This window comes from Mycteria americana, chromosome 2 (assembly GCF_035582795.1).
Source record: "Mycteria americana isolate JAX WOST 10 ecotype Jacksonville Zoo and Gardens chromosome 2, USCA_MyAme_1.0, whole genome shotgun sequence".
Taxonomy (NCBI): domain Eukaryota; kingdom Metazoa; phylum Chordata; class Aves; order Ciconiiformes; family Ciconiidae; genus Mycteria; species Mycteria americana.
This window is the reverse complement of record NC_134366.1, coordinates 74,013,703-74,036,085: the sequence shown is the minus strand read 5'-3', so window position 1 is coordinate 74,036,085 and position 22,383 is coordinate 74,013,703. Positions and strand designations below refer to the sequence as shown.

The 22,383-nt window shown below is 39.7% G+C and overlaps 1 protein-coding gene across 2 annotated transcripts in view; it reads left to right on the top strand.

The window, feature by feature from the left end:
• The window catches only part of CDKAL1 (CDKAL1 threonylcarbamoyladenosine tRNA methylthiotransferase), a 434,528-nt gene that overhangs the window by 84,936 nt on the left and 327,209 nt on the right, over positions 1–22,383 (top strand). The window lies entirely within an intron of this gene.

Genomic DNA, 22,383 nt, shown 5'->3' with positions numbered 1-22,383 from the left:
TTTTGGCCAACATTTCCTCTTACTTAGAAACTTTTTTAACCTCTGTGGAGAAACAACAGAAGCACAGGCCAACAGCAAGAAACAGTTGACCACAGAATTGTTTCACTCCAAGTATGTGTTTGAATTTGAAACTTTCCTAAGAGGTAATGTCTGATAACTGCTTTTAACAGGATAAACAATCAACTTTTTTTATTGGTTTTACAGCTCACAGCACAATGGAAACTGACCCTTGTTAGTGCCTCCAGCTACCAACATAACACAAATACTAACCAACAAACTGTATATACATTTTCTGCAAATAGGAAAAAGTCTATTGTTTTTCTTGGATGTATTGTAGTTTATCAGCGTGATCTCAAGGGAAATTTAGTAGTGAAGATGCAGAGGCTCATTTGTTATGGAAGGCCAATGTTAAATACAATTGTCTGAAATATAGCAAAACTCCTTGTAGAAGCAATTTGTGAATACCTCTTATCATAGTGGGAAGCATGGATTTTTCTCATAAAAATTTAATATGCCTCCAGTTCTTATTTTCTCTTTCCCTGTGCTTTTTTCATGAAAACGATACCCTTAAAGTAGCCCATTTCTGTAATAGACTTCTAGTTTGTATGCATTTACCTTATACCGGTCATCAAATAAGAAATTTTTCTCTGTGGAGCTGTTGATTGATACCTGTAACTCCAAAAAATGAAGGAGAGTCAGAAATGTTATTTAAAGTAAGAAAAGATGCAGCCATGGATGTATCCTAAGCATATACCCTTTGACTGTATACGTATGCATGCATGTAACATACCTATACTCAAACATTCTAGAAAACGGGTTAAATATGTGCTTTTGCACAGGCTTTGTTTTGACCTTCCCTCTATGATTCAGCAGAGTTGCTTCTGATTTAGTCCAGACCTAATATAAATCCAATGTGTGGTAAACCTGGGGCTTCAGAATGCGATAACTTTGTAGGATTCACTATGTATTGAGATGCTGAAATTTATCTCTTGAAACATGGATAAACGCAGTCTCAGTTTAGGTGGTATAAAATGATGTGGGCTGAGATGCTCATTGCTAATGCAGAAATACAAGCAGCCATTCAAGACAAGCCTGATTCACCTTGCAGGTGGTGATGTGGAACGCTTTGTTTTGTTATGGTGTGTAGTAATTCATGAACATCCCTTGAAATGGAGCTTGGATGAGGGGCTAAGGGGAAAGATCAACATCATTTCTAAATGGTTTTGCAATGGGAAAAGAATTTCTAGTATTTACTGTGGAAATACTGTGCAGTCATGAAGGTAGCAGCTCCCCAACATAGCTTAGAGATCTCTAAGGATACAGAGGACTGGAACATGACACTGCTAGTGGTCCTGACCTATTGTAGACATTAAGAAGGAAACCCCCAAATCTGTCAGTCTTTTCTCTAACGATGTTAACATTTCTCATTTTTTTTTTTTTTAATAATATAGAAATTGAAATGGCAGCTCAATTCTTAGTGGCTTTTTATCTTTATTCCACTAACTGATGTGCTCATGAGGAAGGAGATTATTTGCTTCATCTTTGAAATACATTGTTTTTCAGTGTTAATGGCATAATATGAATTATACAGTGTTAAAATACCTCTTGAGCAACATGTTTTTTAAGTCAACAGTTCATAGTTTTTACAGCAAGCAGTGCATGCTCTTCAGTTTGCGGTTTCCATTTCTGTTTCTCAAAAGCTACCAGTTAAGCATGTTTGTTGCAAAATTTTTAAGTTAAGCTGTTGTGAAATGCTACTCAACATTTTACGATTGTTGGAGGAAGGACACTTAATTAGAATAAGCTAGGTATTGCGCATTCAGTTGTCATTCTTTACTGATGCTGTGGTTGAGATGCAGTGTGCCTTGCTTGAATTTCGTGTGACTATTGCTCAGAAACCACATGCTAAGATGACATTTTCATTCTAAGAAGATTGTCAGGGAGTATGCTTTTATTGAGGAGATGGGCTGCAGCTGACTTTCTCTAACATCCTAAATTGTATTACTTACATAATGACGTTTCTAGCTGGAGTCCATTGCTTGGTGCAATATTTCCATGTGAAGAGAGGAAAACAGATCGAGTTGCTGCATTTCTCTTCTCTTTCCCCTGCTTCCTGCTGGAAATGTCCTGGTGGCACAGCTGCTACCAGCTTCACCCCCTGCCAAAGATGTGGTGTTGCTTTGTGGATTCAGGAGCAAATGGCAGGTGGCAGGATAGAGGGTGCAGCTTTATGTTGTCTTCTCAAAACAGGCTTCAGGTAGCTTTAGTTGTGGCTGATGCTACATGTTCTTTCCTGCCTTTATCTTCCCCAATAGGGACAAGCTGTTGAAGTAACGCAGCTTTGGTGCCCTTTTGTTAACCTTTGCCGACTGTCCTGAGGATTTGGCGTATCCAGATGTTTGAAATAAAATCAGGAAATCATTTCAGCAGCGTGTGAGGGTTTTGTTTACTTCTCCAGTGCTGATTTGTAATGCTTTTCTCTGTATTTTTCCTTGGTTTCTAATTTTAATACGTTTACAATAGGGAGAGACAAACCTTTTCAATATGACAATTTTTTCCTACTTTGCCTGACTTGAATGATAATGAGAAGCTTCTAGTATGTTTTAATGAGGTTACCTTTTTCTCAGCATTGAGATCTGAAGTTGCACAATAGGCTGTTTTGTTGCTGACCCATAATAAATTTGGGTGGGGGGTGGTTGTTTTTCTTTGGCTGGCTTTATTTTTTTATAAGGAAACTTATCTATTGCAATGATGTGGACACGCTGAGCCATTGATCCAACCATCCTTATTCAACTGCACAGGGGTTCAGTTTCCATTTCTCTGCACGAATAGGCAGTGCTTGTTTGTTTGTTTCTCCTTTTAAAAAACGTGCTTGTTCACTCTGCACTGTGGGAATATGCGTGCTGCCTTTAGATGTTAAAACACTCAACTTATCCATGGACTGGAGCCTGTATGTGTAAGAATTGTAGACTTATGCTTACAGAAGGAAAAATATATATTGATATGTGAATGCATACAGAAGAGGGGCATGGCTAGTCAATATTACAAGCTGATCCGTTAGAGTTGTAGCATGTTTCTCTTGGTGTTTGCTTTTAAAAGAAGGGAGAGATTGCTTCTGAATTGGAACCTGAAATCCAAGTTGAGGATATTTGCAGAACCTCTCATTAGGTGAGTAATTCCACTTTATCTCTGACTAATACACTGGACCCTCTGCAGGAATTAATGGTGCGGTATTGTAGCAATAGTGCAGCAAAACTTAGCGAAAGACCTTATGGGGAAAGTTATTATATTTTGAAAAAACTTGTATGGTTTTATAGCTGCATACTCACAAGCAATAGGACATGTCCATGTCTTGTGTCCAGCAATCAGGTGCCGTGATGTATGTGTTGCAGTGGTAGTATTCATGGGAGGACAAGAGGAACATGTCCTTCATTCTTAGGTTGGCTTTTGATGTGCCTTTTGTATTCTGTAGAGTACTTAACAGGTTAGGATCTTTGTGGTGTTTTTTTTTTTTTTTCCCTGTGCCATGCCTGTAAGTGTTAGGGTTTGCTCAGTCTACTTCTGTCTACTTATCTGGGTATCTTAAAGCTTCAGCGATTCTCTTCACCTTCCTGCTATCATCTATTAGTGGCTCGAGTTTTTGTTCTAGTGTGGGTGTAGAATGTACCTTATTCTAGGCTGCCACTTGTTTTCCTGCCATGGTGTCCTGAGAAGCTGTGTACAGAGGTGCTGTGATGTGGATCACCTGATCATTCACGTGCTGTCAACACTTGGCTTTTGATGTCCCTTCTTCTGCTGTCCCTTCTGATGCTTCCACACCTGTGCAGCCCCATTCATTCACTAATCGTACCAGCTGTAACATTCTTACTACAAATCTCAACAACAGGCTGCAGTAAAAAGATACTTGACCAAGAATGTGTGTGTTTTAATATTATTTTAATTGAGTTTTCCATTATCACATTTGAAACTCATGTGTTTAATTGTTTTAAATATGTATTTTGTGAATTAAATAGATATTTTGTATAATAGAGCCTGCTGCTGAGGTAGAAAAAATTCACCAAATAGAAATTAATTAATTCACTGCAGTTACCTAGTCAGGACCCTTGTTGTTATTTGTGCAATATCTCAATTTTTTAAATCTACTGTGATTGATGCACCAAGTTCCTGGAATTGAGGCGAGATAAGAGAGAGTTTTCTTTCAGTTGAGTTGGTACTGACTGAAGGCATGTCTCTTGCAAATCACACTGCTCAGATCAGAGCTCTGTACATCACTTGTAACTTTTTGAAGAGTCAGTGCAAGGTTACATTCTGTCTTCCCCATCATCCTGCTTACCTTTAATGACAGGCTACTGCCACTGCCGTGAGATGAATTTCAGAATAACAATCTGGTATTTTTTCATTCTTTTCAAAAATGTCAACAAGCAAAACTTGTTATTTCTGTTTGGGAGTAATGAGTAATGCCTTCAATCAAATCCTGTTCGGTTTGCCTTTGAGGCATGTGTTGTTAAACTTCGTTTTCCATCTTCTCCATGTAACACTTAGAAACCCAGGGAAAAGAAGTAAATTTTAGCTTTATGTTTCTTGGAATTATGAATTTTAGTTGCCTATTTTTACTTGAAATATTGTGTCTGCTGAAAACCGTCATAGCGCCAACATTAAAGGCACCTCTGGGACTTCCATGAGGTCCCATGCTGATCTGGGGTCACTAGATGTTATCTCTTCTCCTGCCCAGGCATGGTTTTAAGCATCTATCCTATTTTTCTAAGCTCTGGTTCAAATCAGCATCAGTAGGGCTATTTTCCAGGGTGTCCCTGCAGGTGGGGCGGGGGGGGAGGGAAGTAGTATTAACTGGGGTTGGTGAACTTGAGTTACAGCAGCAGCAAAGACGAGCGTGCTTGTGTTTGTACATCGCAGTAACTGTTCAAGAACTCCAAGACAGCTACTGAAATAAAGCAGCTATCTTCAGTTTAAACAGCTCTCTGTCCCCACAGATGAACAGCCCCACTTCTGCTTCTGGACCTCTTACTGAGCTGTTTTACTTTAATAAGGTGAGGTACCAGGGTCAAATGTATCTCTGAGTTTGGTTATCCAACATGTGACTCTCAAAGGTTTGATGCTTCTGAACCTTTAGCTGTGGCTGTGACCTTCCATGCCCGGTACCTGTTGGTGATGGCTACTTCTGCAAATCTGGCAGGCACCACGAGGGTAGGGTGTTCCCAAAGAAAGACAGAGACAACTTAGAAATACAAATTAATTCCGGAGCAGAAACATCCTTCAGATATGGGTTGTGGGTGGGTTTGTGTGTGCTTGTTGTGGTTTTTTTGTTTGTTTGTTTTTGGGTTTTTTTGGTGGTGGTGGTGGTGGTGGGGATTTTTTTGAGGATAATGAGGTATCTTCACTAGGAGACCATGTCTTCCCCTACTAAATCATGTAATATCCATCTTTTGCCATGACTGTTAGAAAGGTGGTAGAAATTACAGTTGCCCTCATTACACAAACAGGGGAAACCCATCCCATCCAACACTGGATGAGCCAGGAGTCCTGGGGAAATGTATGAGCCTATATAATTGTGTTAGAAGTGCACTGTGAGCAGACTGTAAGGAGGAAGTAGTGATGTGTAGGGGCAACCTCAACTCTGGCATTTTTACATTTTGAGTGTTTGACTTTGCAACCTGAAGAATGTGTTTTGACCACAATTTTGTGTGCATTGTTTTCTAAATTAGAAAACAAATCAACAGCAATTTGTTACATGACACCGCACTCTGTTCATCACTGTAATCTCTTTCCCAGGCTGCTAAGCCAGTTGCTGTTTCCCCCAGCGCCCTTCTCTGGTTCACCTCTACTCTGCGTTTATGTTGTGCAATTCATCTATTGCATGAACAGTCTTGACTCACTGAAAGCAGAGGAGGCAGAGGCTCCCTGCTCTCTGTTTGGGTAGTTGGGATGCAGCCTGCTGCATCCTGGTGTTGTGTTCGGAGAGCAAGTTGTCCTCTCTGGATGTGCTCCGAGTCTCTGAAGGACGTGGTTCAGATTGGTGCCTTCTGCTGAGCTAATGCACCTGCAGTTCTTCAGAGGCCTGTAAGTTGGCCAAATCCGAGCCTTTTTTCGTCGTTTTGGCAGAAAACATGGCTGTCGTGAAAACCTATTCTGTTGCCCCTCTTGAAACTGGGCTATTAAAAAAAGTCTTCCTGACTTTATAAAAATCTTTGGCAAAACACTGTATATCATTGTACTGGGTCTTCAGTCTTATTCTTGGAAGAGAGCTATGGTTTCTGGAGAGTTATGATTTCATGCTGGAGTTTCCAGAACTAATTAGATACTCTGGAAATTTCAGCCTGCTGGAGGGGAGGGGCTTTGAGCTGAAAAATAAGGTATTGGCCAACTGTTAGAATAGACTTTTTGCAAGCAATCTAAGAAATACAGCAGCTGAGTAGTACCTGACTTCAGTTTGACAATCCTAAAATTCTTTTTAAATGACAACTAATAAACCAATTATATTTCTACAAGGAAAAATGTTGAAGTACGTAGCACTGCATGTTCAGTGATTTTGATAAAGGAAAACAAAACAAAACTAGTCTTAAATCATTCAGGCTCAAAATAATGACCTGAAGGGTAAATTACAGAAATGAGTAAGTCTTCTGTGACTCGTTTGCTAACGGTTGGTGTACGCATCTCCAACACGGCGAGCTCTGAGCTTATTTAGGCGGATTGCAGGAGGTGTGCCGGGGAGCAAGAAGCAGTTAGGTATGAAGCCTGCGTCACTCTGCCTGGTACCGGCTTTCGGCAGAGGTAAGGCCAAGAGGTGCAGAGATGTCGGAGTCCCTCCGGCCACCTCTCCTGCCCCCCGCCTCTGCCCCAGCGAGCTGCAAACCCAGCTGCTTGACAGGTGGTGGAGGGAGGTAATCAGGGCTGTATGTTTTCCTGCAGATGGAGGTAGAGTTACCAGATACGCTTTGTTTACCAAATGTTAATGGTTTCTTAAGGAAATAACTCTGTGCCTTCTGGAGCAGTTTCATAACTGAGTGGAATAGATAAAGCTCAACAGATTGCATCTTTAAATGCTGTCTCGGTTATGACTAATTCATAAGCCAGCTAACTCGCATTGCTCAGGAACAACTATAGCCACAGTGACTTGAAGTGCACCTGCAGAGCTATTTTTTGTGGTCCTTGTAGATTATAAAATGGTTAAAGAAAGCGTGATGGCTTCTAGTTTTACCCTGACCATTTTAAACCATCACGCTATTTTAAGGTTGAAATCAAGAAACGCTCCCAATGTCATTGCTGCCACTTTGCAAATGGAACTAACAGGTATGGCTCAGGTTTTAATCAGAAAAATTAACTACTGCTTGATAGACTTATCTCAGTAGTTGTAAGGACAACATTTAATATGTTTTGGTCTTTTTCTGCTTCAGTTGCATGTTGGTGTGGAAGGCTCACTGAGTTCGAACAATGAAAGAAAATCTGTCTCACCTTTCATGAGTTAAAGTTTAAACAGTGAGGGTTAACTATCTACAGACTGGGATTAAAAAAGGAGGTTTCTTAGCTCTGCACCTGTCAACTACTGCAAATAATTGCTGTTCTAAAGCAAAAAAACCCAAAACACAAGCTGTACAGCAGCTGCCAAGCCCAGTGTGTCAGGTATACGCAGGTACCTGTGCTGAGCGGGTTGAGGAAGATAGAGCTTTTGGTGTGCAAAGTTGAGCTGTGTTTTGTTGTGTGGAAACCATGGGATACAGGTGTGGTGTTTGCACTGGAGGGAATAGCCGAAGCGGTCACAAGGCGGGGTTTGCATTCAAGCGGGAGGTAGCGACAGCCTTGCTGGAACTTGAGTTGAATACGGCTCAAAGCGTTTTTCCAGCCATCTCAGCTGGTCTCGTAACAAGCAGTCTCTGCCCTCACGGACCCTCCCTCGGTTATGTCTTCAGGTCAGAGGCGTAGCCTCCCTCCAAGTAATGAGCCACAGTAGGAAAATTATATGTGTTTTCTCTGCTCTCATGTAACAGAAATGAGCAAACGACGCACTAACATTTTTTTGTAGACGTGAATTGGCCCCCTTGTTTTGCTGAAATTAATTAGCCATGTGGCGCTTCATATGACTAGAAGTCCGTTACTGAGCACTTCAAAATTGAGGAAAAAAACATGCGGACACTGGAATTTGAATGCTGCTCATGGTTTAGTTCAGCCGTAATTGGTAAGGGTTTTAAAGATAGAAAGTTTTTTGTGATTTCCAGAAGTTTCTGTCTCAGTTGGAGAACCAAAAATTGCAGTAACCCATTAGTATTGAAAGAAAATCTGAAACTTAAAGTGATAGGACTGGTAGTAATTTGCATGTGGTGGGACTAAAAGCTGAATTACCCCCAGGAGTCCTTGGTTAAGGCATGTGTTTGCAGGAGCTTAGTCTTTATCCTGATAATTAATTTTGATATTAAGCTTCTTCTGTAACTCATTTTCTATTTCCTTGGTCAGTACAGGCAATTTTAGGATGCTTGTACATTTCATTATTTAAAGAAACAAAAAAGTGAAATTGCTGATAAATCTGTTATACTTGCTCATACTAAACAAGGCAGTAGTAAACTGCATCAAATAAGCTGTTAGTCCCCCTACCTCCACTAGGGCTTGCTTTTTTCCTATGGAAAATTACAGTATTTTAGTAAGTAATGAAACATGATATGTTTAGGTGGTCTTGAGGACACCTGGACCCCTAAAGTGAGGCGCCCCAATAAATATTGGCTCTCCGTGTGGAGTTTCTTTCTGTATCTTGGAAAGCCTGGCTTCTAGGATGGACGAAAAAAAGAAACTCTGGGTTTTGGCTGTTGTGACAAGACATGAGAAAAAGGGCAGCTGTGGTCTCTAAAGGGTTTCTAGCTGTAATTGACCCAACTATAGGTGATTTGGGAACAAGGCAAATGTTTAAGACTGAATGACCAGTGTTCTGCCTAGGTGCCTGGCTGTGGCTTTGTCTGGTAGGCTTCCTGGGGCATCTTCCGTGGAGTAGTTGAAGCTAGCATAAGTTTTAAAAGTGAGGATACTGGTAGTATTATGTGAGACCTTGAGAAAGAAAACTGTACTTATGTACTTAATCGCATTTTGTATAATCACCATCTAACAAATATTAATGAAATTAATCTGCTCTGTGAGGAAGGAAAGTATCATCAGTTTTGTTTTAAGAGAATCAAGGAATTAGGAGAACTGACAAAGGTCCCATAGGAAGTTGGTGGCAGAGCTAGGAAATCAACCTAGCTTAGTAGAGTCCCACTGCGATGCTTAATCCAGCAGCATTAAGGTTTTTTTACTCTTCTGCATGCCAAAGCTTGCAGCTGAATCCAGTCATATTTTTAAGACTCCGAATTGTATTGTTTATTCTTACTTTAAAAGAAAAACAAAAACACAGGAGAAATTTCTTTGTCTTTGCTAACCTGTGTTGAAGGATCTTGTATTTGCTTCATGCTAAGAAAAAGCCACTGTCTTTTTACTGCAGGTTGCTTGGCAGGTATTCGTTATCATGTTAATCTTGTGCATCTTGTTAAACTGGTAGTTAAACTGATACAAAAGCTGTATGTAGACATATCTAGAAGAGCAAAGAAACTTGTGCTGTTGCTGGTCTGTGCAATCATGCGCCCCTGTGGCTGCTGGCCCTTGCATCCTCTGTTTCTTTTTGCTGTTTTAAGTCAGTTTGCTGTCTTCTTTTCACACAGTAATCCCTATAAGATGGGGATGCTGTGTTCCAATGTGTTCATGCAATTCAAGGACAGTAGAGTCCTGCTCTGCGTTGCTTCTGTTGCTCAGTGTCTCAATGCAGTGAAGTGAGGTGTGAAGCCACATCACTCTTAATCTCCTCATCATCCTTGGTTGACTTTTATTATTGTTATGTTGGAGAACTCAAACGTGGGTCAAAATTGTACCTCTTCTCCGTAGATTTAGTATTTCAGTGTTAAGCAGTTTATCTTGGTCTATGACCATACTTGCAGCTAGATGCGGGTGAAGCTTTTTTCTCCTCAGTCCTTGTTTAAGGACCACGTGGTCCATGTGCACCATTTGTGTGTTATAGTAATAAGAGGAAAGCCATGCCTGTATACTGACACTCTCACTGCACCAACCCACAATTTTTGGTTATACAGATAATAAATATCAGTTGAAAATTATTAATTTTGAATTTACGGTATAGAGCATTTCATGTCTGGCTGTTTGCTACTTGTTTTTTACACAGAGAATTTAACGTAATAGTCAGCTAGTCTTAATTTTTATACTTGTAACAGTGTAGGACCTTCCAACTCTGTGCGCTTTGGCAAAGATATACTACATGCTGTAAATCTTACTGTGTTTGCTAGTTTTTTAATTAATAGTGACAGCCTGGTCACTCTGAGTAGTTCTTTGAAGGTGCATGGTGATAATGCATGTTATCAGTGGGGCTTCTTGGGTGTTGATACTAATTAACATTTTTTTCATTGATGTGGATGATGGGATGAAGAGCATCTTTACCAGGCTTGCAGGTGACACCAAAAGGAGGAGAGGCACAGCAGCCTGTGATTAGGTGGGACCTCAGCAAGCTGGAGGAATGGGCCAACAGAACCTCTTGAGGTTCAGTGAAGACATGTGTACCCTGAATAGAACAGCCTCATGTAACTGTGGGCTGGGGACTGATTGTCTAGGGAGCAGCTTTGTTTTTGGGGTTGTGTTTGTTTGTTTTTTAAAGAAAATAAACCTGATGGATACCAGGTTGAGTCAGCAGTATGCCCTTGCAACAATGAAGGCCAATGGCTGGGCTGCATTAGCAAGAGTGTAGCCAGCAAACTGATGGAAGCGATTATTCTTGCTTACCATTTGGGAGAATGGAGCTGGAAAACTGTGCCCAGTTTTGGACTCATGAAGACAAAATGGATATCAACAAGCTGGAGGGAATCTATCAAATAGCTGCTGAGATGACTGGAAGGCTGGAGATGAGATTTCATTGCTGCCCAATTTTCAACTGCCTAATTTGTAGCTACAGAGAAAATGGAACCCAAATTTTCTCAGAGGAGCATAGTGGTAGGACAGGAGGCAGTGGTCTGGCAGCAAGACCTTGGTGTAGTAATGGGAACAATGGGATTAATAATTTTATTGTAATTCTGACTGGTTATAAAGAAAAAAATGTTCATGGCGACAGGGGATAAGTAGCAGGAACAGGTTGCCCGGAGGGGATGGTATCCATCTTTGGGGAGTCTCCATCCTTGGATATGCTCAAAACTCAACTGGGCAACTTTGGGTTTCATTATTGAACTTTGGAGTTAGCCCAGCTTTAAGCAGGTGTTGGAACTAGATGGGAAGTTAAGGGGGACTCTGGAGATCCTGTCTGACCAGAATTTTTCTATGGTTCTATATAGCTACCTTGTTGATGAAGGGTTTTTGAAAACATCTTTTTATATTACTATATTAACTTGTCTTATGCCAAGGCACACATAACAGAAACCTCTTTTTTGAGGTCAGGAAACTCTGGAGTGTGTGTATGTATATGTCATTTCAAGCAATTTTTAGGGGAAGAGCTTAGTTGTGAACAGGAGAGGGGTTTTTGTTTTCTTTTGGCTTCTGTAATGTCAAAGAGCACAGCCAACAAGAGCTGGTTTGGAAAACAGTGCTCTTACAAATAGAAATGCTCTCAGTGACAAACTGCTTGTTTGCTCGCACAGCTAGTCTGCAGCACTGCTGTTCCCTTGTATGTTTTTGTTCAAAAGTCCGGATATTTGCAAATATTGTCTTTGTCCTTTTCTTAAGAAAAGAGAGTAGCAGGATGGAAGTGTATACACTTTCAAATGCTCACGCTAGAGTAAGGCCAGAGTGCCATGTTTATAATGCTGGCTAGGAGGCACGATGGTAAAATTGAAAAAAGTTAAGCAAGGAAAAAAACAAAAAAGACAGAGAGCAGGATAATTGTTAACTGTTTATAGAAATTTTCTTCCTAAAAGTACAATTTCTAAAATGAAATTACTTAATCCTTAAAGCAGGAATTTCAGATAATAATTTGTCAATTTACTGGTTTGAGATTTTTTGTATCTTGAATGTTTAAGTTCTTTCCAATTTCAGGAAGAGACAGTAGTAGCTCTGCAGGAGGCAGTTGGCCTCCTTGGATCATTGTAGGATCATTGTAGGTCTCTTTCAACTGAACGGTTCTAAAATATTGAATACATTTTTAACCCTTTATAAGCTTGTTTCTGCCTCTATAGCTAGAGAATTTGTTTCCTTAAATGTTAACAGGTATGAAAGCTCTTAGTCCATGAAGTTGGTGGGTTTTATGATACCCATTCCCTTCTCTTTTCTGAGTTGAGGATTGTGCCTTCCTGTCTTTCAGTGTTGTCTCAAGGTAAGCTCCTGTGTGTCTGGAATATAATCAGCTATTGGTATTGAATCCTTTGTTACGGACTGACGTCACAGTAGGGGCTTACTCAAGAACAACTTAAATTTTTATATCTGTTCCTCCACCATTTTTTGGTGCTTAAAAATAAGGCTTAAAAGGAAAAAAGTTGATGTGTATTTGTGTATCCAGCCCTCAAGGACGGGTGGCTGATCCGATCTGACATGCACTTAATGATTTAGATGCAGTGAGTGACTGACAAGCTTGACCTGAGGCTGAAAACTGAAAGCTGGCCTCCCACCTCCGTTTCCTTGTAAGCACTGCAGACTGCGGCTGTGCCCCAGACAGCACTTTGGAGCAAGCATGTACGTAATTAGCTACATATATGCCCCTCCGAGAGGTGCAGGTATATGAGTCACTTGACAAGGGTAGAGAATATGTGAGACAGTTCCTTGCTTTTTTCCTGTCTGGACTAAATATTGTTAAAGGTACTGCCATATTTCTCACTTTTTTCCCCTATACCTTTGTGCATGAAAATTGTTTGCTATAATGGCTCTGGGCATTTGTACAACTTACTGAAGCGTATCTACAGAATACAGTTAAAAACGACTCTTCAGAATCAGATAAAGAAACTAGTGTGCACCTCAAGCTACAATCTAGGCAAGCAGTTTTAAGCCCTGTGTCTTGTACGCAAGTGTCCTCCTGTTTTTTGTCAAACTAGTGCATGTCTAGCCTTACAGCTGCAACGCTGGGCTGAATCTGCACAGGTGTGCAAACACAATGTTTGCTTACTCTGTTTGCTGCAATCTGATTCCTTCACTACTCAAAGTATTTATTTTCCCTGGAAAACTACATTGTAGTGTAATGTGTATAACGCCATGTTAAATATCAGGTATTAGGCAGGCTGGCTGAAGAAAAAGGGGTGAGAAAAAGTGGTGATTTTTTTTTTTGGCCAGGAAGACTAACTAGCTAACAAACTGCAAGATCACCCCACCTTGATGTAGGACTGACAAAACCTACATTTTGTCAGTCCTGTTTCCACTGGAATTTTGTCTTGCTGTTGTTACCTTGACTAGTGGCCTTGGGGAAAAATGACCCTTGCTATGGCTGAAGAAATGCAAGAATTGCATTGTTGAACCCTGCAAGGGTTCAAGGTTCAAGCTAAGGTTTGATAACTGCTATAGGCTGACCCTGCCAGTGTGTAAATACATTGTGGTTAAGTGTTACTACTAGCTTCACAGAGGTGGTACTGTTCTGTTTTTCATCAAGTATGTGAAAACAGTGAAATTGGGATGAGCTAGTTACTACTGGTAGGCATGAGCATCTGTCTGTCTCCTCCCTCCTACTACCTCAGCATTACAAGGGTGGGCCCTAAAAGTTCACGAAGGCGGTGTGTCCTGAAAGCATCTTCCTTTCATCGGTCTTACGTCCTCCTTGCCTGACTCGCAGACTGAGGGTAGTGGAGGAAAGACTAGGTCTTCTGCAGGGTTCATAGTTAGGACTGCAGAAATACAGCCTTTTTGTTCCACATTCTGCTTGCAACCCTTGTTTTATAGACCTTCTTACACAATTTCTCCCAGGTGCCAGGAAGTTACTGTATAACTAACAATCCTAGATGTACCCATGCAACATGGAGATACTAATTTCTTGACAAGAAAAAACAACTGGGCATTAACTTTTTTCCTTTTTTTCTTGAAGAAAGATAAGTGCTATTTGAGTTGGAATAAGTACAGTCGTTTTTGGACTTGGCTTGTGTATCTGATCAGAGGAGTGTGGTGGTGTCTTAATGTAACAAACATTTTATAATGTTCAATTTTATTATACTGTACTTTTAAAAATGCTGTAGCATGGGTCTGGATACCAAAACTGGGATACAAATTTCTTCTTAAAATAACATTGAAATGTATATAAATATTTTATCTGGAACAGGTGAGGAATTGAAGAATATAATCTGGTTTAGTACAGTGATTCATTATTTCAACAGTACTCATGTATTATATATTTCTATTTATTAAATATCAAGTAGATTATGCAATGGTTTTTAATTATCCTTCTGAGCAGATGCCTCTTCTATTGAGATGGGTAGCTACTACAGTAAGAGGAATGGAAATTAATAGTATTGCAAGAGGAAAGCAATCGATTGAAGACGTCAAAACCAGTACAAAATGTTGGTAACCATGCTCTTTTTCTGATGCCGTGTAATTTTACATATTCTTAGTGCCTCTGCATGTGAAACAAATTTTGTCTTGTCTCAGATTACTAAGTCTATTTTAGGGAAAAAAACCCAAGTAATCTTCCTTTACGGTGCACAGCAAAGTGTGTAAGCCAAAAAATTCCTTTCCTATTTAAGGTGAAAAGTAGCTGCTCACAGTTGCTTTGAATGCAGACAGATAAGACAAAGAGCAAGTAAAAGTAATGAAAAAATACTACATTTTAACATATGAGGCATAGGTTGCACTTTGTAGCTTTCCTCTAGAACCAGTGTTTCCCAAGTTTCTTGTCTGAAATGGCAAGCGTTGGATTTTCTCCCAGAGCCCAGCGTCAGCTCCCACTGTAAAGCCGGCCTGGGAAGTGGACAGGGAGCAGGCGCTGAGGCTCCTGCAGCCAGCTCCCCCGCCGCTTTGTTCGGGAGCTGGGGCCCCGGCTCAGGTGAGCGGCTGTCGGAGCTTCCCAGGTTAGTTGCTGTTGTTATATAAAGAAGTAACTGAAAGACGGTCTGACTAGCAATAGTCCCATGTCCGTTTGTCATAAAATGTTTGAGCCATCTGTTGCTAGAAAAACTACCCCAGTCTACCACCTGGTGTTTCACTGAGCCTGGGGATTTATTCCAGATAAGCACTGGTTTACTTAATAAATATTGAAAGGGGAAAAAAAATGGGGAGCAGGGGGAAAAAGATGCGATAGTTGTTCTCTGTTTTATTGAGTGCTGAATAGTACCATTTGGATCATTGTCTCCTTCCATGGTTTGTGTGTCACTAAAAACCATTTTCTTTTAATTTTGAAAATTGAGGATGAAGAGTAACATTAAACAGATACAACACTACACAGGGATTGGTATAAAGTTCTGAGCAGCATATGATTTAATTTGGAGTTGTGGATGGCCACCTGCTGTACTTTTGTTCTTGTGACAATCTGGCAAGTGGCTGCACTGTTTTGGTGCTTTTATTTGTCGGGTATGGTAGTGAACAGTCCGGGAGAGCTGCAGACTGCCTGGGCTGGCACAGGCTGGTGGAGTGCTTGGCTACTAGCCCCTTGAATGCAAAAAGACCCCCAAACTCCTAAGGTTTTCTTTCAGTGATCATGAAATGCATCACTGTGTTACTATCACATATAGGTAAATTATAACTTTATCATAGGCTAAATTATTTCCTTTTGCTACTCTTTAAAATAAAAAGGACTGCACTACTCTCAGGTAATGTAATTCCCAGTGCTGTGCCAGCACCTGCCACTTGTGCCCTCTGGAACTGTACTGGTGGGGTCACAGAGGAGGTGCTGGAGGAGTCGGCTTCTGTTTCGTGGTGTTGGGAGTGGGCTCAGCTCAGGGCAAGACATGTCTCTTGACATGGGGTTTCTTTCAGATTTTTTTTTTTTTTTTTTAACTTAGAGTATTTATGGTATGTCCTTCAGAGAAAGCAAGTAACACTCTGTTCTCCTTCCAAGTCATTTGGATAAAAAACCCAGCCTAGATCTGGCAGCTGCAGTCTCCTGGTGTAACCCTCAGCTTCCTCCCACTTTATTCTTTCACAGGCAAGTTCTGGTCCCCCCAGTAATGTGGGAAATGAATGTGGGACTTATTTAGAAGTTAATAGGTTTGCAATTTTTTTACCACTGCATTCTGTTTCTTCATCTAATTAGGGTTTTTTTTGAGGTTGAGTACTTGTTAGAAAGCCAAAGGATGGGTGGAAAGAAGCACCCGATTGTGTGATTTGCTGAAACTTTATCATAAAGCACTAGATGTAGAATAGCTTTTTTGTAGCGTGTTACGTTTAAATTTATATAACAATGGGGAAAGCATTTACTGTGAAATAAGCACTGAAGGAAAAGCATACACACCTGAAATCTTCCACTGTAATTAATAACACAACTAGTTTCAACCTAATGTTTTGGTTTTGAAATACATTGGCAGTATTTTGTAGCCTATATTCAGATCCTGGTAACTTGAAATGAGTTGTCTTCATTTAGTTGTCTTTTAGGCTACAGAAACAACATGATTTTTGACTGTGGAGGCTAAATATTCTTTTCCTAGGAAATGCAGTCATAAACAATGAGGAAGACAGTACAAGACATACTCCTATTGCCATTTGAAAACTTATTTGCACTTGCCTGTTGCGATTTTTAAAAGTGCATTATTGACAGATTTCTGTAATTTTAAAAGCAGCAGCAAACTAGTGTTGTGTGGTTTTTTTTGTAGGAGTTCTTGCTTACAGGGACCAAAATTAGATACTTTAAAAAAAAAATTAAAAATAATCATGTGTTGAGCAATTATCAAAAATGCATTCCTGTCTCAGCTTGTTAACTGATAAATGCTGGCCCCTTGTATTCTTGTTTCCAGCATTATTTGACACATCCTGGAATCTGCTTAACTTGAGTCAGTTCTGTCTGCACTGAACTGGTAGGCATTTAAGTAGCTTTCTTCTCTTGTGTGGATATGGACTGTGTAAACGAATAACATTTTAGGCTTGCATAGGATGTCAAGACATTTCATAAATTGCCCATTAGAATTTTGGAAGTATCCCATTTGTTAGCTAGATCGGATTTTGCCCCTTGCCTGTGTTCCTGCTGTGTACCCCGTTTCCTAGCTTTTTGGGAAGCAGTGGGTGAAATAAGTGGCTGTGGGAATGGGCTTTTGACACTTCAGTGCTGGCGGTGTTACAGCTATTTCTGCGGTAGAAATACTGTACCTTGAATTATAACAGCTCATCAGCTACTAACTAAATCACTCTGTAGGGCTGTCTTCTGTAACACAAGACAGTGTAGCCAGCGGTACCTCAGCTTGTTTCAAAAGGAGTTGACTTATGAACTGGAAGCAGTTAGCTGCAGCAAAATCCTCCCCTGCTTCTCAAGATAATTTAGCATATGTGGAGCGTATTGATGGTACGGCAGGGCTGCTTATAGTACCTCCTGTAGCCCCTTCAAAGCTAGGTCACCTTACTTTTTATAACCAGTCTGATAGCATGGCCTCTGCAGCCCCCATGTTTTGAAGAATGATGAGTTTCACACCAGGAACTTGAGTGCACTAAAAGCAGCTAAATATTGTTGTGGAAATAAATCCTAACTGAACTCCGTTTCTCACAGCTTGAACTCATCAGTTTTCCTTAAAATGAAAACTGAGAATATGTTCAAACAATAAAGAAGTTTTTGTGGTAGTAGTTTTATTTTGTTTTATAAACCATGAGTATGGTTAGGTGCTGTAGAAGCATAGTATGGGTAAGATACTAAAATTTTAAGATGTAGGCAGCTAGCTAACATTTCTGTTGGCAGAAAAATTGATAATATTCTTAAATTACTTGTTGATAAAAACCCTGTGTACTAAGGATTATTTAAGTTGGAGAAATCTATCAAATGCACCTGAAGTGCACTGGGGTGGATATGGAAAAACATGCTTTACTTGGACTACAAGTACTTGATAACACAAAAATTATTAAGGATTTGATAACACAGGCCCATGCCTCAGTTCTCTAGTGCTGAACTGTAACTCTAGTTTAAAAATGTCTAGCTGATTATTTTGAGGAAAAACAAATAATTGTGAAAAGTCTTCCTTTTGATTGATACTGACATCTTGGAAATGCTCAAGTGAAGTTAAATCTACATTGTAGTTAAGTCCACAGTCTTCATTGGAGCAGTATATGTATGAAGACTGCATGTTTGATACACGCTTAGCATCTTTTGGGACAATTTACCATTGAGAGTCCATGGTCAATTTATCTAAAACACACTGGGAAGAGTACAAGCAACATGGCTGGGCTTGGCTAAACTGTTTTGGTGTGTAAGCATGGTTAATAAGCTTCATGGAGTTGTTGTCACACAGGAACTCGGGAAGGAGAGCGTGCCCCTCTGTTCTCTGGGTGCTTCTCCGAGTTTTTCCTCAGGTGGTTGTGAGTTTTCCATCTCGGACCCATTGAGCTTGAGGTCTGGCCTCGGGGATATGAGTTTGCCAGCTGGCTGGAGCCAGACAATTAACAACTCCTCCCTTGCTGTCTTACGCATTTTTGGTATTTTCTCTGGAAAAGAGAATGTCTCTGACACTGTGTTATTTCCTAAAAGGTTTCTTTGATTTAACCTTGTAAAGTTAAATCAGTCATGTGAAGCAGGTAAAATGAAGTCCAAGTTATTTAAAACCAAACTCACTCCCTCTTAAATGCAGAGTTTCATTTGCCCCTCATGCTGTGTCAGAAATGGCATATTGAGGGAGATTGGCTTACTCATCACTTTGAATGTTTGCCAGTAATCTTTCTGAGACCAAGGGTTTGTGCAACACTCGCGCAGTGAAAGTCTGAATGTGGTTCATTTTATGTTAGGCACTTTTTTGGCTCCGGTGGCTCCGATGTTGTTACACACTTAAAGGGAAAGCTTTGTCCACTGAATTGGAAAAAGTTGTAGCCAGTCTGTCTCTTGTTTCCCACCATGTGAGGCTGGCTAAATTTTGACAACAGGATGATGATCTGGATTTTGGAACATGATTTTGGTTTTACTGCTTGAGTGACTTTGAACAACTCTTTGCCTTTTTGGGTTTTAAAATTACGATAAAGAAGGATATCCACCTTGTGGATATGAGGTTAGAAAAATGGTTCTTGGACAAAAGAAAGGATTTATGATCCTTGGATGAAAGCTGATACGTAAAATGCAAAGCAGAATTATTCTGAGCCTTTTTTTTTTTTAATAACAAGATTATTCTAGCATGCAATGGGATAGTCAGCTCTAGCATATCATGACATGCTGAAACATCTGTCTGCTATGTATGCTTACCAAGCTAGCTTCCATGTATGCGTAGTGATATTGAAGTAGAGCCTTCTGGTGGGGGTCTTAGTGAGCCAAAAGGGTATCAGGTTATTCTCAGATTTAGTGACTTCTCAAGGGATGTTTCAAGAGATGTTGGTGGTGGGGTTTTTTATTATTATTTTTAACAAGGAATGTATTAACTCTTACTGTGCAGCAGTTAAATCTTTTACAAACAAAGAAATTAATTAAACTTAACGGCATGCTGTAGGTAGTTGAGAAGATAATTATAGCTGCTTGCTTGGGAACAGAGCAAATAGCCTTCAGAAGGTGGGCTTTTCAGGTGCTGACTTGATTTTATTTCCAGTTGCCTCTGGCATGGTTTCTAGCAGATTTATCTTTTTTATTATCCTGCCAGAAATCAGCCTTTGAAATATGCAATTTTGTGTTAGCTTAGCAGTTTCCCCATCTGTTCCACTCTTCAAATTTGAATTTATTAACTCTTCCAAAATAAAAAGTTCATAGTACCATAGTTCCATTAGTACACCTGTATTCTTTAATGCTGAACTATCAAACTGGACAGAGAACGTCAAGATTAGTACTTTTTGTATCAAGATTATTTATGTGTATGTCTCTATATGTGTAGGTAAGTCTGGTGAAAGTTGTAGCTACAATGATGACTCTGCATCAAAACTTTCACTACGAACAATTATACAAATTTTAAATTGTTATGATTACTGTGCTTTTTTCCTCACTAATACTAATAACACTTCGCAGATTGCAGAGTTCTAGCTAGAGCTTCAGATAAACTTACGGATAAGAAGGCCAAATCCTTTTTGAACTGATTTTAAGATTTCAGCTTGGCTGTTACTGCAGTGTATAAAAGCAAACGCATCCAGAGGATGACCCATGCATATGTAGCCGCAGATGCAAGCTGACCATTGATCTGTTGGTCATCTTTCCATTTTGCAAGCCAGAATTGCTGATGGTCAAGAAATGCATTCTTTCCTGTTCCACCTATGCCCTCCCTTCATCTCGTGTATGTTGCATGGTGGGTCGTCTTCTATTTACTTGCTCAGCTGACCTCCAGGAAACGACGACAGAAGAAGTAATCTAAAAAGACCTCTTTTTCTGCCATCTGCTTTCTCCTTAATGATAATCCACAAACTCTAGAAATGCAGATGTCTAGAGGCCAGCTTTTCAAATCTGCAAGACAAAATTTAAGCACTTAAAAATTCCCCGATTAGGCACAGGTTTTCACGGTGATGATGAGTAATTTTGCTCTTCACCTGAATTTTTTTTGTTATGGGTTTGTTTTCAAGCAACACAAATAATGAACTTGATCCATTTGAAAATGGTCACTGCTGGGTATGACTCTCAGCATCTGGCCCCACTGGAAATTTCAGTTTTGTGTATGTACCAGTGGTGTGTTGACTTAATAGAAATGTGATCATAGCTTCTCTCGCTTTTAATTGCTTACCTACGACAAATTATAATTATCAATTTTGGCCACTTTTGAGTGGCAGTGAAGAGAGGGTAGGAGGCAAATGTATGACAGAGAGAAGTTAGCAACTGGATAAAAATTCTGCGTTTCTCTAAGTTAAAAACAAACAAAAACCTGTCTGCCAGTGGAGTCAAAAGGAAGTAACTCTGGCCACCCTTTCTTTGAGTTTTAACAACTTTTACTGTTCCCCCTTCAGTAGAATTCCTCATTAGACATCTGTTCATAGTCTCTACTTGTTTGTATTTCGCTCTGAGCCTCATCATTTTCTTGAAGTGGAGTGCTGACAGCTATAGCTCAGGGGCTGGGCAGGGCCAGCTCCGGTGCAGAAAGGCAACCCTCAGCACAAAACGCAACAGCAGATTTTGTTGTCCTGTGATCAGACACAGGAGTAAATATATTTCTCTGTTCACCAGCAGAAAGCACTTATACTGCGCTGTTCTTTCGGTTGGCAAAATATAGCACAGGTGGAGAAAGTAAAAAAGCTGGAGTGAAGGAAAGTAAGTAGTAAGGCGGGAGGATCTGGGCTTTTAGGCAGTGTGCTCTATGGGAAACTAATAAATTGCAGGAATGAAGTACACACTGCTTTTGGTTGCCTTGCTGTACGTGCAGCATTAGAATAGGAATACCATTGGGCAGTCCCTTTATATTTATTCAGTAGTTACAGGAAAAATGCATTTTGAGAAATTGGTACTTGTATAGTGTGCTTATACTTTGAGATAAACAAATATATAGTACTATGTACAAATATATAGTACTATGTACAAATATATAGTAATTGTTCTGTAAGATTTTTTTTTAATCACTGCAGGGCTTAATATTATTTTTCTAGCAGCACTGCTTCTACATAGCAAACAAAATTTCTGTAAAATATTAGTGCCTTAATACATACATGATAAGTCCTACTCTGTTAACCTTAGTTCATGAGAATTGTCTCTTATCACACACTTTTGTTCTTTTTCTTAGTTTGATATGTAACTTGGAAAAACACTATCTGTTGATTGAAGTTACTTCCAGTATTAAAACAGTGATAAGTAATTGCTGACAGATCCAGACCAGATAACCACTTAGTGAAAACACAAACATCCTAAATGAAAATGTTTTAAATCAAGATGAGAGCATATAATACACAATTCTCAAATAATACGGACATAGTCTTAAAAATCTTTTTGATGGTAATTGTAATTCTGCATACTGTAATCTTAAAAAAAATGTTAAGTCCTTTAGTTCAGTCGAACTGAAATTTAGAGCACTTGTTATTCTGAGTCGCAGGTATGTGTTCTGAGAACTATGTCAAGTTTGGGGGCTTATTTGCATACAGTTATCACACAGCAGTCTACATGAATGTGTGAGATACAGCCTGGTTTTGTTGCTTTGCACTGAGGATGACTGCCCCACTCTCCAGGGAATAATGTCATGCAACTTCTTGCATTTTTAACTTACTTTACATTACTAAATGCCATAGTGATAATAAATCAACAATAATCCATTGCATACCTATGCTGAGTTTTGTAGTGTTTTAATATATGTCTGTAGATGCTTTTATGTATAACTGTTGAAATACATTTGTTTCCTCAAATATTTTACTTGAGATAGAGAAGACTTGTGATCTTTCTGCTTG